Source organism: Echinops telfairi, unplaced genomic scaffold, assembly GCF_000313985.2.
Source record: "Echinops telfairi isolate 266 unplaced genomic scaffold, ASM31398v2 ScPeMD7_443;HRSCAF=831, whole genome shotgun sequence".
In the NCBI taxonomy this organism is placed as follows: Eukaryota; Metazoa; Chordata; class Mammalia; order Afrosoricida; family Tenrecidae; genus Echinops; species Echinops telfairi.
Genome location: NW_022104341.1, coordinates 41,260,154 through 41,273,086, shown reverse-complemented (window position 1 = coordinate 41,273,086; position 12,933 = coordinate 41,260,154). Strand labels below are relative to the sequence as shown.

The 12,933-nt window shown below is 38.1% G+C and overlaps 1 pseudogene; it reads left to right on the top strand.

Annotated features, from left to right (window-relative positions):
- Positions 1-4,358: 4,358 nt before the first annotated feature.
- Positions 4,359-4,451, top strand: LOC115870295 (annotated as a pseudogene).
- Positions 4,452-12,933: the final 8,482 nt, after the last annotated feature.

Sequence of the window (12,933 nt, the reverse complement as noted above, 5' to 3'; positions counted from 1 at the left end):
GATCCTTAGCAAGATATTGGCCAATATAACACAAAAGTTCATAAATATATCATCCACCATGATCAGGTAGGATTCATCCCAGGAATCCAGGGATGGCTTAACATCCAAAATTCCATCAATATTATATACCACGTTGATAAGAAGAAGTATAAGAATCACATGGGTATATGGAGAGATGCAGCAAAAGCATTTGGCAACATCCAACACCTATTCCTAATTAAGATACTCAAGAAGATAGGAATGGAAGGAAAATTCCTTAAGTTAATACAAGCTATATACAAAAAGCCAACAGCCAATATCATAGTCAATAGAGAAAAGACAAAATTAATCCCACTGAAAAAGGGGACTAGACAAGGATGCCCCTTGTCCCCCCTTCTATTCAATATCGTACTGGAGGTCATAGCTAACAATATAAGACAGCAGAAGTACATTAAAGGTATCCAAATGGTAGAGGAGGAGGTGAAACTATTGCTATTTGCAGAAGACATAATTCTGTACATTGAAAATCCCAAAAGCTCCACCATAGGAGTACTGACAGTGATAGAGGAATATAGAAGAGTGGCAGGATATAAGAACAAAAAACCGAAGTTTATTGCTTTGTTATATACATTGGACAAGACCATGGAAGAGGAGATAAAAAAGGCAGTACCCTACACAATAGTCAAAAACAAATCGAAATATCTAGGAATATATTTAACCAAAAAAAATAAAAGACCTATACAAGGAAAACTATAAGACCTTACTACAGGAAACCAAAAGCGACTTCCACAAATGGAAGAATATCCCATGCACATGGATTGGAAAACTAAATGTAGTAAAGATATCATTCTTACCCAAGGCACTTTATAAGTTTAACTCTATCCCGATTCAGATAACAACTACCTTCTTCTAAAAATTGGAAAAACTGACCATCAATTTCATATGGACAGGGAAGAATCCCCGAATTAACAGTGAACTCCTCAAGAAGGACAAAGTTGGAGGGGTCGCTTTACCTGATTTTAACACCTACTACACAGCCACAGTGGTCAAAACAGTGTGGCACTGGCCTAATGACAGCTATTCAGACCAATGGAAAAGAACAGAAAACCCAGAAATAAAACCATCAACAGATAGACAACTGATCTTCAACAAGGGCCCCAAAAACATCAAGTGGGAGGCAGATGCTGACTTTAACAAGTGGTACTGGAAACAAAGGATATCCACATGTCAAAAAATGAAACAAGATGTTCACCTCACCCCGTGCACAAGAATAAACTCAAGATGGATCACAGACCTAGAAGTAAAGCACCAAACTATCAGGACCAGCAATGAAAGAACTGGGACTAACCTAAGAACCTTAGCCCAGGGAATACATAGGCTAACTGAAACAGGACAGAGTACACACACAAGTGAACTTGAAATCCACAAGTGGGAGATACTAAAGAGAAAACATCTGTGTGCATCCAAAGGCTTCACCAAGAGTTAAGGTAACAAGGGAACCCACAGATTGGGAGAGGAATTTTAGCAATGGCACACAGCAAAGAGCTTATTACTGAAATCTACAATATCCTCCTGGCCTTCAGAAAGAAGAAGACAGTTAACCCCTGAGGAAGTGGGCAAAAGAACTGAAAATAAGTGTCACTAGGTTGGAGACCCCTATGGCCAATAAACATATGAGAAAATACTCCTGATCATTAGTAACCAGAGAAATGCAAATTCAAACAATCATGAGATATCATCTAGCACCCTTGAGGTTAGCCCAAATTAGAAAATCAAAAATCGGAGAGCAACAAATGCTGGAGAAGATGTTGTGATGTTGTGAGATAGAAACTCTCCTCCACTGCTGGTTGTCGTGTAGATATGTACCACCACTGTGGAAAGTGATCTGGTGATATTTAAAGAAAATGTAAATTGATGAACCTTATGACCCAGTTATCTCCCTGCTGGGTATTTACCCAGAAAAGGTAAGAAAAACATGAGCAATTCACAATCACAAAGAGTTGGAAACAACCTAAATTTCCATAGATAGACGAGTGGATAGTAAACTCTGGCACATACACACAGTGAAGTACTATGTATCACTAAAAAGTTTCATGGGAAGAGTTGCAGGAAATTATGCTAAGTGAAGTCAGCCAATCCCCAAAGGAGAAGTACAGTATGAGCCCCCTGAAGTAAGTATAATCAGCACAGTAGATATAAAAGAAAAGCCACTTAGCTCACAATATACAGGTTGAGGTATAGGCAGTCAGGTCAAAGTCAGACCAAACCCAAGGAGGTACATGTTAATCCAACATAAAGAAGGGGAAAGGGGGGAAGGGGGTAGGGGAAAGGAGAAAAGGGGCGACAGATATGAGATGATGGCACTTTAATCCAGGGCACTAACCCACCCAGGAGGACAGTATTGCTTATGTCTCCACAGAATTGGGAGTGTGCATACAGACCCCGCCTTGGAGCACTAACCCTTGAGGGCAATGTAACCACGTAGAAGATTGCCTGAAAAGACTGGGAGACCAGACCGGCCCCTACCGGAGCCAGAACGATCCCTCCCTAGAAGTATGAGAACAACACTAAACCTACATTTTAGGGAGAGGGGCCAGCATACCATGCCCTCACGGAAGCAAACCAAGAAGGAAATACAGAAAGGGACGGTCTAGACCCAGTATTGGCACACCAAGCCGGGAGGACAACATCCCTGCACAGAGAGGACTGTAGGGCCAACAACACCTCATGACATGTTGTCACCTTACTGGAGCATACTGCAATAGAGGACAGTATTGGGGACACACAGTGCAGTCTGAATCCCCTGAAGTGGGGCAAATCAAGAAGGGAACATAACAGATCAGCAACTGGAGGAAAGCCAAGCCACAAAGCCCCTAAAAAGCCCCCAAAATAGACTTCAGGCTAGGAAGGGAATCTCTAGGAATTCCTCCAGGACCAGTGGGGAGACAGTCATAAAGATCAGCAGACAGACCTGAAATGATGTATGTTTTTTCTCTTTTTATTTTATTTTTTCAATCTTTTGTTTTCTTTTTTTTTGGTCTATGTCATTGTTGATTTGCCTACTTATGTAAGACAGGCAGGGGAATCAAGTTCAAGGAGAAAGCAACAGGATTGACGGTCCAAGGGGGATCTGGGGGAGAAGGTGGCAGGGAAGGGTGTGGTGAGCAAACAATGCTCAAGGAGAAAAACTAGGGAATTAAAATAAAAAACAAGATAATGTAGAGATCCTGGGGTGTTGGAGCAACACCCATCTAGCACAGAGGAAATATTAAGAGGTGGAAGTAGGGCTAACATGGGGGTGGGGCAGGAGGAAGGTAAAAGGAAACAGAGGAAGGATCTAGGAAGCAAAACTATGGATAGAGATATAAGCATAGGTGTGTCCATATGTGAATACATTAATATATAAAAGTAGAGGTATTGGCCTATGCACATATATTTATATGGCAATACCTTGAGGTAGTGTACAGACTTCGGGCCTCTGCTAATGCCCTTCCTCAGTGCATCAACACTATTCTAACCACCGGGCATTCTCTTTATGGGAGCAGAGAGTCCTGTCTTTTTACTGGTGTTTTAAACTGCTGACTTGCGGTTAGCAGCCCAACTCATGACCACGATGCCACTACACCTTCTCCACCTTCAAATAAAGTTGGGGACAATTTCTTCTGGAGATAATCTTCAGTGAGGAAACAGATGAAAAATGAATACTTCTCAACACTAAAGATTTTTTCTCTCCTAAATACATATTTTCAGAAGCTTATTTGAAATAACATTGTTGCCTTAAAAAAATCATTCTCCTCTACCTGTAGCAAGTAAACATCACAGTCATAACCTATATTATTATAATTTACTATTTAGATTTTTTGAGAGATAGTTATATTTACTAACTTAAATAATTATATGATCAGTACAGTACAGTAAGTTATCAAGATTACTCTGTTAAGTTCATTTTCATTTTTTACTATAATTTAATTCAAATCTGCTGAGAAATCAAAATATCTGTTGGCATTAATATGTCAGAACAATTAATATTGTAGTTCTGGTATAAAGAAGCCCCAAATATACATAAGCAACTCACTTTTTCATTAAATATGTATGCTACATTTTTGTCCAAATACAAGTTCCTGGTACAAATGATTAATGTATTAAACTGTTAACTGAATTATTTGAAGTTTGAGCCAATTTAGAGGTGTCTTAGAAAAAATACTTCTAAAAATCAGCCACAGCAAACACTACCTAGACTAGTTCTGTGACATACATGGGGTTGAATGGATTGGATTTGACTCAAAGTTACTCTTTTTGCTTGTCTTTTTGTTCTGTTTTGTTTTCTTTTCCTCTAAATATAACTTTTAAATTTTGTTTCTCTAAAAGTTAGGTTATATATTGCTTCTTGGCCTTTTGGCTAAGATCAAGTGTAGTAAAAGTTAGGTTATAAATAACTAAATATATTTTTATTTAGTGATATCAGAGTCAAAATTATATTTTTACTAATTATTATTTACTGCAGTTTACTATTTATTATTTTGTTCTTAATAATTCACTAATTAAAATTCTTTAGAGGAGTAAATTCTTTGAGACATTTTGTATCTTTGGTGACAACTATTATTCTGGACATTGGAAGTGGTTTTGGTCAATAACATGAGGCTTCTGACTAGAAGGCCATGTTACGAAATGATGTGATAGTTTTTAATGCTAATCTGGCACCTCTAAAAAGAACGGATGGAGCATAGCCGGTCGATCAGGTCACAGCTTGATGACCTCCCTTGGAGGTATGACTGAGATATATTGCTCTCTGGAGGCCATCTCTCTCTTCTCTGCCTGGACCTTCCTGCTTTCTGGTCACTACAAGAGCTGCTGGAATCCTGCCATGACTTCCACGGACCTTGGAGCCACACAACTGTGCACCCACTGGTGTATGATACCATCATTGCATGTGGCTGCGTGAATCTGTAGAGGGACTTATGGATTAGTATCAGACTTACGGACTCGAGCTGGACTGGGTTGAGATGTTTTCTTGATATATAATTACTTCTTGATATAGAGCTATTTATTATTCATATGAGTGTCACTGGCTTTCTTTCAATAGTCAACTCATCATAACAGAGATAGGTAAATCTACATGTGGATTTACTGAGAGCCACATAACTATTTGATGATATTTGAAATCTCATTAACAAAATATCCTTTTCATATTAAATTTAAAGAAATGACCTGAAATTTAATTTTTATATCTCTCTTTTTACAATCCCCCAAACCATCCTTTCTCTTAGACTACTTTTTATATTTTCATTTGTTTTAAAGCTGAAAAAAATGACACTCTAAACTCCTAGAGCAGTGGTTCTCAACTTTCCTATGATGCAACCCTTTAATACAGTTCCTCATGTTGTGGTGACCCCCAAACATAAAATTATTTTTGTTGCTACTTCATCACTGTCATTTTGCTACTGTTATGAATCAAACGACCCCTGTGAAAGGGTCGTTTGACCCCCAAAGGGATCCCGACCCACAGGTTGACAACTATTACCCTAGAGGGTAAAGAAATAAAAAAGGTGAAGATTAAAAGAAAGATTGTCTTCAGCCATCTTTACTTTAGGTCAGGCCAATGCTTTAGAGGCCTGTCTTTAAATTTCAAATGGCTTCTAGCTCATCAGATAATTCTTCAAACCATCAATTCATCTATCAGCATACTTCTGTGCATGCTACGGATAGAGATTATTTACATTATAAGTACATACCTACCTGGGAATGTCTGTACAGTTTTTGTTTTGATTATTATATATTTACTGTGATATACAATAATTGTGATCATATTCTGCCATTCAGGAGTGCATTTTTTGTTAAAAAACTGAAAGGCAGAGTTTAGGGCAATGAACTATCAAATAAACAAAAAAATAAATTAAAGCTTACATACAGAGCAGAGTGTCCTATTTATGGCATATTCCTGCATAGACATCCCAGAACTCAAAACTTTCTCTAAACCTTAATACCATAATTTCCATCATACATCAACAGAAGGAAGCATCACATCAAAAAGATAACATGGGACAGATAAGTTGAGTGGGATTTCTACATAGAGTGCTTGATACAATATAGTCACATTTCTGGATATTTATTTGCCAAGGAGAATCAGTTTTATATAGCCAGTCTATTGGCCCAATAATTCTACATCAATGATTTTACTCCTCTTGGCAACAGCCAGCAATGTAGAGGTAAAAGGAAACAACAAAAAAAGATGTTTGCCACAGCATTATTTAAAATAGCAAACACTAAATATAGCCTAAGGTTAAATATTACAAAATGTATTGACAAATTACTTTTCAATTCATTATATATTACATAAATATTAAAGTGTTTATAAAGAATGATATCTTACCTTACTGCAACACTAATTACATAGTAAAACCTGAATAAGATACACATATTAATTCATTTAACTTCACATCTAAATAAAGTTGGTACTGCTATTGTTTCTGTGCTATATATGAAGGGGCTGAGTGTAAGTAATCTTGTGCAAGGTTATATAATTAGTAAGTAGCAAAATGAAGAGTTCACTACTTATTTATCAGTTTGTCCTACTGTGATAGCTTGCATGGTGCTCTCAGGTAGGAAGCTATATTAGTGGCAATTCAAAAACTAGCAGGGACATGCATGGTGAACAAGTAGGTCTTACTGACACTTTCCATTTAAGGAAAAGGAAAAGATAGAGGAGATCCCTTTCCTATGGATTAGTCACTGAAAAGATGTATTATGTTGGAAATTGCATGACAGAATTTTGCAAGACCAATGACTCCTTCATTGAAAATATGCTTTTTGAACAACACAAATGGTGACATACATACCTGTGTACTTCTCCAGGTGAAATTCACAGGACTCAAATTGACTACACCTGTAGGTAGAGATTGTAGATGATAGAGATGATAACATCTGCCAAAACAAAACCAGTGGCCAACTGTCAAACAGATCATTAATTGTTCATGTTCAAGTTGAAGCTGAAAAACTTTAGAACAGATCCAAGAGAGGCAACATAAGACGCTTAGAATCCCACCAGAATTCAGAAATACATCAAGAATAGACTTGTTGTGTTGAAAACTAATGAGCGAAGACCAGATGAGTTGTGGGATGACATCTAAAATATTGTACATGAAGAGAGCAATAGGTCGTTAAAAAGAAAGAAAACGCAGAAATGGATGTCAAAAGAGATTCTGAAATTTGTTATTGAACATTGAGGAGCTAAAGTGAAAGGAAGAAATGAAACAAAAGAGCTAAGCAGAGAATTTCAAAAGGCAGCTCTAGAAGGCAAAGTAAAACACTACAATAAAAAGGAGGAACCTACTCAGCATATCCTTTGAGACTCTCTGGCAACTCATAAAGATGTTGCCATACAAATTCAATCTGATTTATTCTAATTGGGCACACATTTAATGTCTGTCTACCATTAACTTGAAAAAGCTAAGTCAGTGGTTTCTCTAATTTTGAAGATTATGGCCAGCCCATATTGGCTATAGGTATATTTTCTGTCTCTGAGAACATTCTACTTGTCCTTGCTCTATCTCCTACTCACTGCCCTCAAGTCAGTGCTGACCAGAGCGACCCTATAGGACTGGATAGAACTACCCCTGTGAGTTTCCCAGCCTGAAGCTCTATATAGGAATAGAAAGCCTGGTCTTTCTCCCATGGAACTGGCTGATGGTGTTGAACCTCGGATGACGTCCCAACCATAACCACTCTGCCACCAGGACACTCTTTAATTTTCAGTTACTCAGATCTATAACTCTTTACAATGGCCACATAAAGTGCAAACAATGTTCTTAAGTATGGAATTTATTATGAAATTAAATAGGGTGCAATACAGGTAGGTGGAAATGCTCATGATGGGATTTTTAAAGGAAGGTCATGATATAAAGTTCTTTTAGGATTGCGAATAAATTCCCAAATAGAATTCCACTCTACTTTAAGCCCCAACCAAAAGGCACTCAACTCCTCTGTGAACCCAGTTCCCCAAGTTAAGGGCCCAAAGTAACCTTATTCCATTATTAACCCCAATCTGAAAGCACTAAACTCCAGCTCCGTGGGTCAGCAAGCCCAAATCCCAGTATAAAATGCCTGGGGGCATCCTACTCCACAAACTAGATTCCTGTGCCCGTGCACTCAGTTTTACTTGCTCTGTGGTCTGGCAACCCCACTACGATGTTTTATGTGTTGGTTCCTGGTTTTCCTACTGTTGCTCCTTTGTTACTTCTCAGATGTCAAAGATGTCTTCTCGGTCAAGGACCTTTCCCACCTAGGGATCTTGATTCCAGAGGATATTCTCCACTCCTGACTCTCTCTGGTGGTGAAATCCCCTGTCCTATCTCTGAGAAGGCTTGTTGTACATGCAACAGGATGGCCATCGCAGTGAGTCCCTTTAACAAGTACATACAATGAATGCTGTCAATATCCTCCCCTGTTTTCTCATACCCAGATCCACTAGGAAGAGATCTTCAGTGAGAATTACACCAATTATGACCAGAAGAGCCACATTAAATGATTTGCTGTCCTGCAGCATAATACGGAGAGTAAATAAAAAACTATTACTACAGAATCATAGAAAGTTTTATTGAGAAAAGGTTTCAAAACAACAGCAACAAACAACTACTGTTTCTTGGTTTATCCTCCATTTAGATTCAGACACTTCTGACATCAGCGATTCTATAGAGCTAACCCTTTCCCCTAAAATCCTGCACTTTTCAATTGACAGCAAGTCAAGACAGTAGTGGTTTGTCATTCTCAAGGAACTCAGATTATGTGCCTTTTCAAAGTTCTTTGAGCTTGGGGTACAAAAGAAATCTGAGGGAACAAAACTGGGTTGGGGTAAGGTTTGTCAACAAAATTCTTGTAGGGAAGCTGCCCTCAAAGAACGAGCAGGTTCCTTTCGCTAATCCTCTGTGCAGCTTCCCTGCCCTTCAGTCACCGACGCACTTGTTCATTTCCTTAAACCTGCTCGTAGGAGCTCTGGTGCTACCGTGATGATGTGTTGGTCTGTTAACCACCAAGTCAACAGTTTGAGACCAGCAGTCATTCTGAGAAGAAAGACAAGGTCTCTCTACTCTCATCAAGAGTTAGCAGTCTCAGAAACCTTCAGTTCTACCTGGTTCTAAAAGCCCATTGTGAGTAGAAATAGACTTAGAGGCAGTGAGATTTGGTAAATAAGTCCCCGGGGTCACCTTGTATACGTCAAGAAAATCTATCAAGATGACCCTGTTGGAATAACCACAATCACCATAACTTTCGGAGTTGACCTTTCTGGCTTGAATTTAAACGTCCAGTCAGATCCTTTGGTGGTATAGTGGCTCTGCATGGCATTTCTAATCACAAGGGCTGCAGTTCTACCACCGATCCAAGTGGAGAGATGAGGGCTTTCTATTCCTATCAGGATTTAGCCTTAGAAACCACCAGGGAATTCTACTCTATCCTCTAAAGACACTATGAGTCAGAGCTGACTCGAGGGCAGTGAGTGGAGCAGATACCCTTGGAAGCCACTGTTTTTATTGGATATTTTTTCATGCAACCCAGAGGCTATGACAAGTGGATTACTTAAATAACTCACCTGCAGTCACACAATGATTGCAGAGATCTGTTTAAACACAGTTTCCTTTGGAATAAATCTATCCATGACTGAACTGGAATCCTAGTAGCTTATCTACCAGGCACATCTGTCCAAACAACACAAAAATAGCCTAGAATTCATGAAAAAAATAAAATGTTAGACATTTTAAAGGAAGTACCAGAATTTTATGCATAGCAACAAAATATCTCATAGAAAACTTGCCATATCTCATGTTCATAACTAAATTGGACACAATTTGAAAGGAAAAAAAACAGTAAAGAGCAGGGTATGTTCCCTTCCACGTGTATCTAATTGGTTGAATAAGTTAATTTGCAAAAGCAACTTTGAAATTTGAGAGATTTCAAGAAGAGATGGTGATGGACAGAGAGAAAAGGGAGCTATTTAAGGTTTGCCTAAGAACCAGACCTGAGCGAGCAGGAGCAGCTGGGAAAGACAAGGACTGGAAAGTAAGCTAGCAGGCAACAGCAGTTAGCGGTCCATTCTTTGGCCGGACATTTGTGGTTTCATGAGGTGACGGAGTCAGCTCCCACTCTTAGTGGTTCGATGTTCAGCAGAAGAAAATGCCACCCTGTTTTGTGCCGTCCTCACAGTTGTTATGTTTGATCCAAGTACTGTCGCCAGTTTGTTAGTCCGTTTGCTTGAGGGTCTTCCTCTTTGCACTGACCCTGTGCTTGACCAAGCTGGGTGTCCTTTACCAGGGATAGGTCTTTCCTGATAACAGGTCTGAAATACACGAGTTGAAGTCTTATCAACCTTGCTTCCAAAGAGCATTACAGCGGTACTTCTTCCAAGAGAGATGAGCTGGTTCTTCTGGCAAAGGTACATTGGATCCCAACAAAAACGGTACATGTTAGGTTATGTTTCCTACGGTGAAGATGGTCAAACATCCAGAAATCAAAGTCCATTTATAATCATAAGTTATTTTACTAAATTCATATACATTCAGTACAGTAATCACCTGTCAATAGGATGTCATAAATGTATGTGACAATACAAGACCTTACAATAGTAGGTTCTAACCACAAAGTTTGCTTGCTTCATAGGTTTACTTTTTCAATTTGACTTTAATTGACAGCACCTGATCATTCTCAAATAAACATATGATGAAAGAGGGGAAGCAGTTGTTTAACATTTCATTTTAAAAATTGACAGTAATTGGGAAAAGAAAACTAGAATTGTGTGTGTATGAACCCTAATTGCCTGATCTAAGCAGGATGGCATATCTCGCTGATTCAGCAATGACTTTACCTTCTCTTTGTCAAGTTAGGCCCTGACTACATCATTGCCTACATTTTGGTTAGATGTTGCAAAAATGGTGCTGTAATGGTATTAATTTATAAATAATTAATGGCATAATAAGGAGGCCTAGATTTGGCTACATAGCAATTGAATAAATAAGAACAAGAAAAATTAACACAATGCAAAGTGATCTTTATAACATAATGAGAGCTGGTCTTTTAGTTTGATAGATTACTTTTTGAAGACATTTCTCCCTATTTATGTATTTACTGTGATACCTAATTTAATTGCTATCCTAAAGTAGCTGAAAGATAAAAATATTCATGCAACATCTTTTTGAATCAACATAAATTTAATTTCACCTAAGGTTTTGTAAACTATGAGTCACCTGGTTTGGATTAAACTCGGTTAATTATTCAAAATCCTTATTATCACTGATTTGTTCTCTGTACGTTTGGCTTATAAATTAGCTTTATAACTGAATAGAGCTCCCGCAGCCTAAATTCTGAGATTAATAAGGGGAAAATGTGTGAAGAAAACCCAAATGAAATCCAGAAGTCTTGTGAGATCGGAAATAGGGGAAGGAAAGCCATAGTGCCGAGTGATTTCAGTTTTAGCAAGATGCTACTCTGTGCTCTGCAAGTAAGACAAGCACGGAGTAATTGGATCATTTAAAACCTGATACATTTGCTTAAGGACATGACTTACTTTCCTAATTACACAATCTTACTTTTTTTCCTGCCCTAAGAAATTAAGTACAAATATCCTAAAGCCTATATTCTGAAATTTTGTATATTCTGTACTGAAATGGTTCTGAAGCACTTATTTGGTTTGCTTTTGTGGATTTCTAAAAAATGATTCTCTCAACCCTTACAGTCAGTCGTTTTTACTGATTCTGCTGTTGAAAAGCATTGTCTAAAGATAAAGCATATTTTATATATCCCTCCAGTGGTGTTCATTGTTCTGTCATTTGTCTTTGAGGAAGACTGAAAGAAGGGGGGGGGGGAAGAAAACTTAGACCACCTACCTGCTGAGCATGTATGTCACTCATTATAAGAAAAACAAGTACAACAGATTCAATGCATAAATTAATGCATGATGCATGGTTCAACAAGAATTTTTATTTCCCTCTCAAATCTGTGAAATTGGTAATTAAGCTACTATGTACTCTTTTAAATCATGATTTGGAGTTCCAACAGGTGTCTTCAAAAAGCTCATGAAAAAATAGAATTAAAACATAATGAAATTGTTTCATAAACTCTTTGAAGCCCCTCATTTGGTGAAAAGGATGAAAAGGTAAGTAGAAATTTGTTTTGAACTGGACACATAGTCAGAGTCATATTGCAAATGCTTTATAATAAGAAATTAGAGTACCTCAGCTGTGTTATTGAATATGGGATTATATTTTAAATGGCCTAAAACTCTTGTGAAAAATTAAACTTTCCATAGTCATTTGTATCTCAATTGACTACTAACTTGTGGTAGTCAGATATGTTGTTAATTAGAACCAGTGAGATCGTTAAAGGGTGCAATTTAACCTGTCAATCAGGTCATAGCCTCTTTGTAGGTGTTATATTTCATACATGAGACCCTGGGAACTTCTCCTTCCTCTTGTCCTCCACCTTCCTCTGTACTGGAGCTCTGTGTTTGCCTCCAAGGCCACTGACTTGGAAAGCTGTAGGTGGGCCCTACCATATTCCCACTGACCTTGAATCCATGGACTTTGCACCCACAGGCCTGTGATCTCTCTACTTCCGGCTTTACCTTTTCCCATCATCAGCCTGCAGTCTGAAGAGGGCCCTGTACTTGCTTTGAATTGGGCTGAAATATCTTCTCAATATAAATTACTCCTTTGTATGAAGTTCTTTCTTACACATATGTGAGTATGACCAGTTTTGTTTCTCTAGACAACCCAGTCTAACACAGCTAACTCCTGGAGTTATTTTGTATTTTCTACTTTACTGCTAAACCAACTATAAATTTATGCATTTTCTCAGACTATTTTCAATTTACAATATTGTTATCCAATTCCATGTACTAGCCCTCCAATTAGTAAAATGCAGTTGACTTACCAAAGAATAACTAAGGGAGAAATGGATTAATATGTCAAC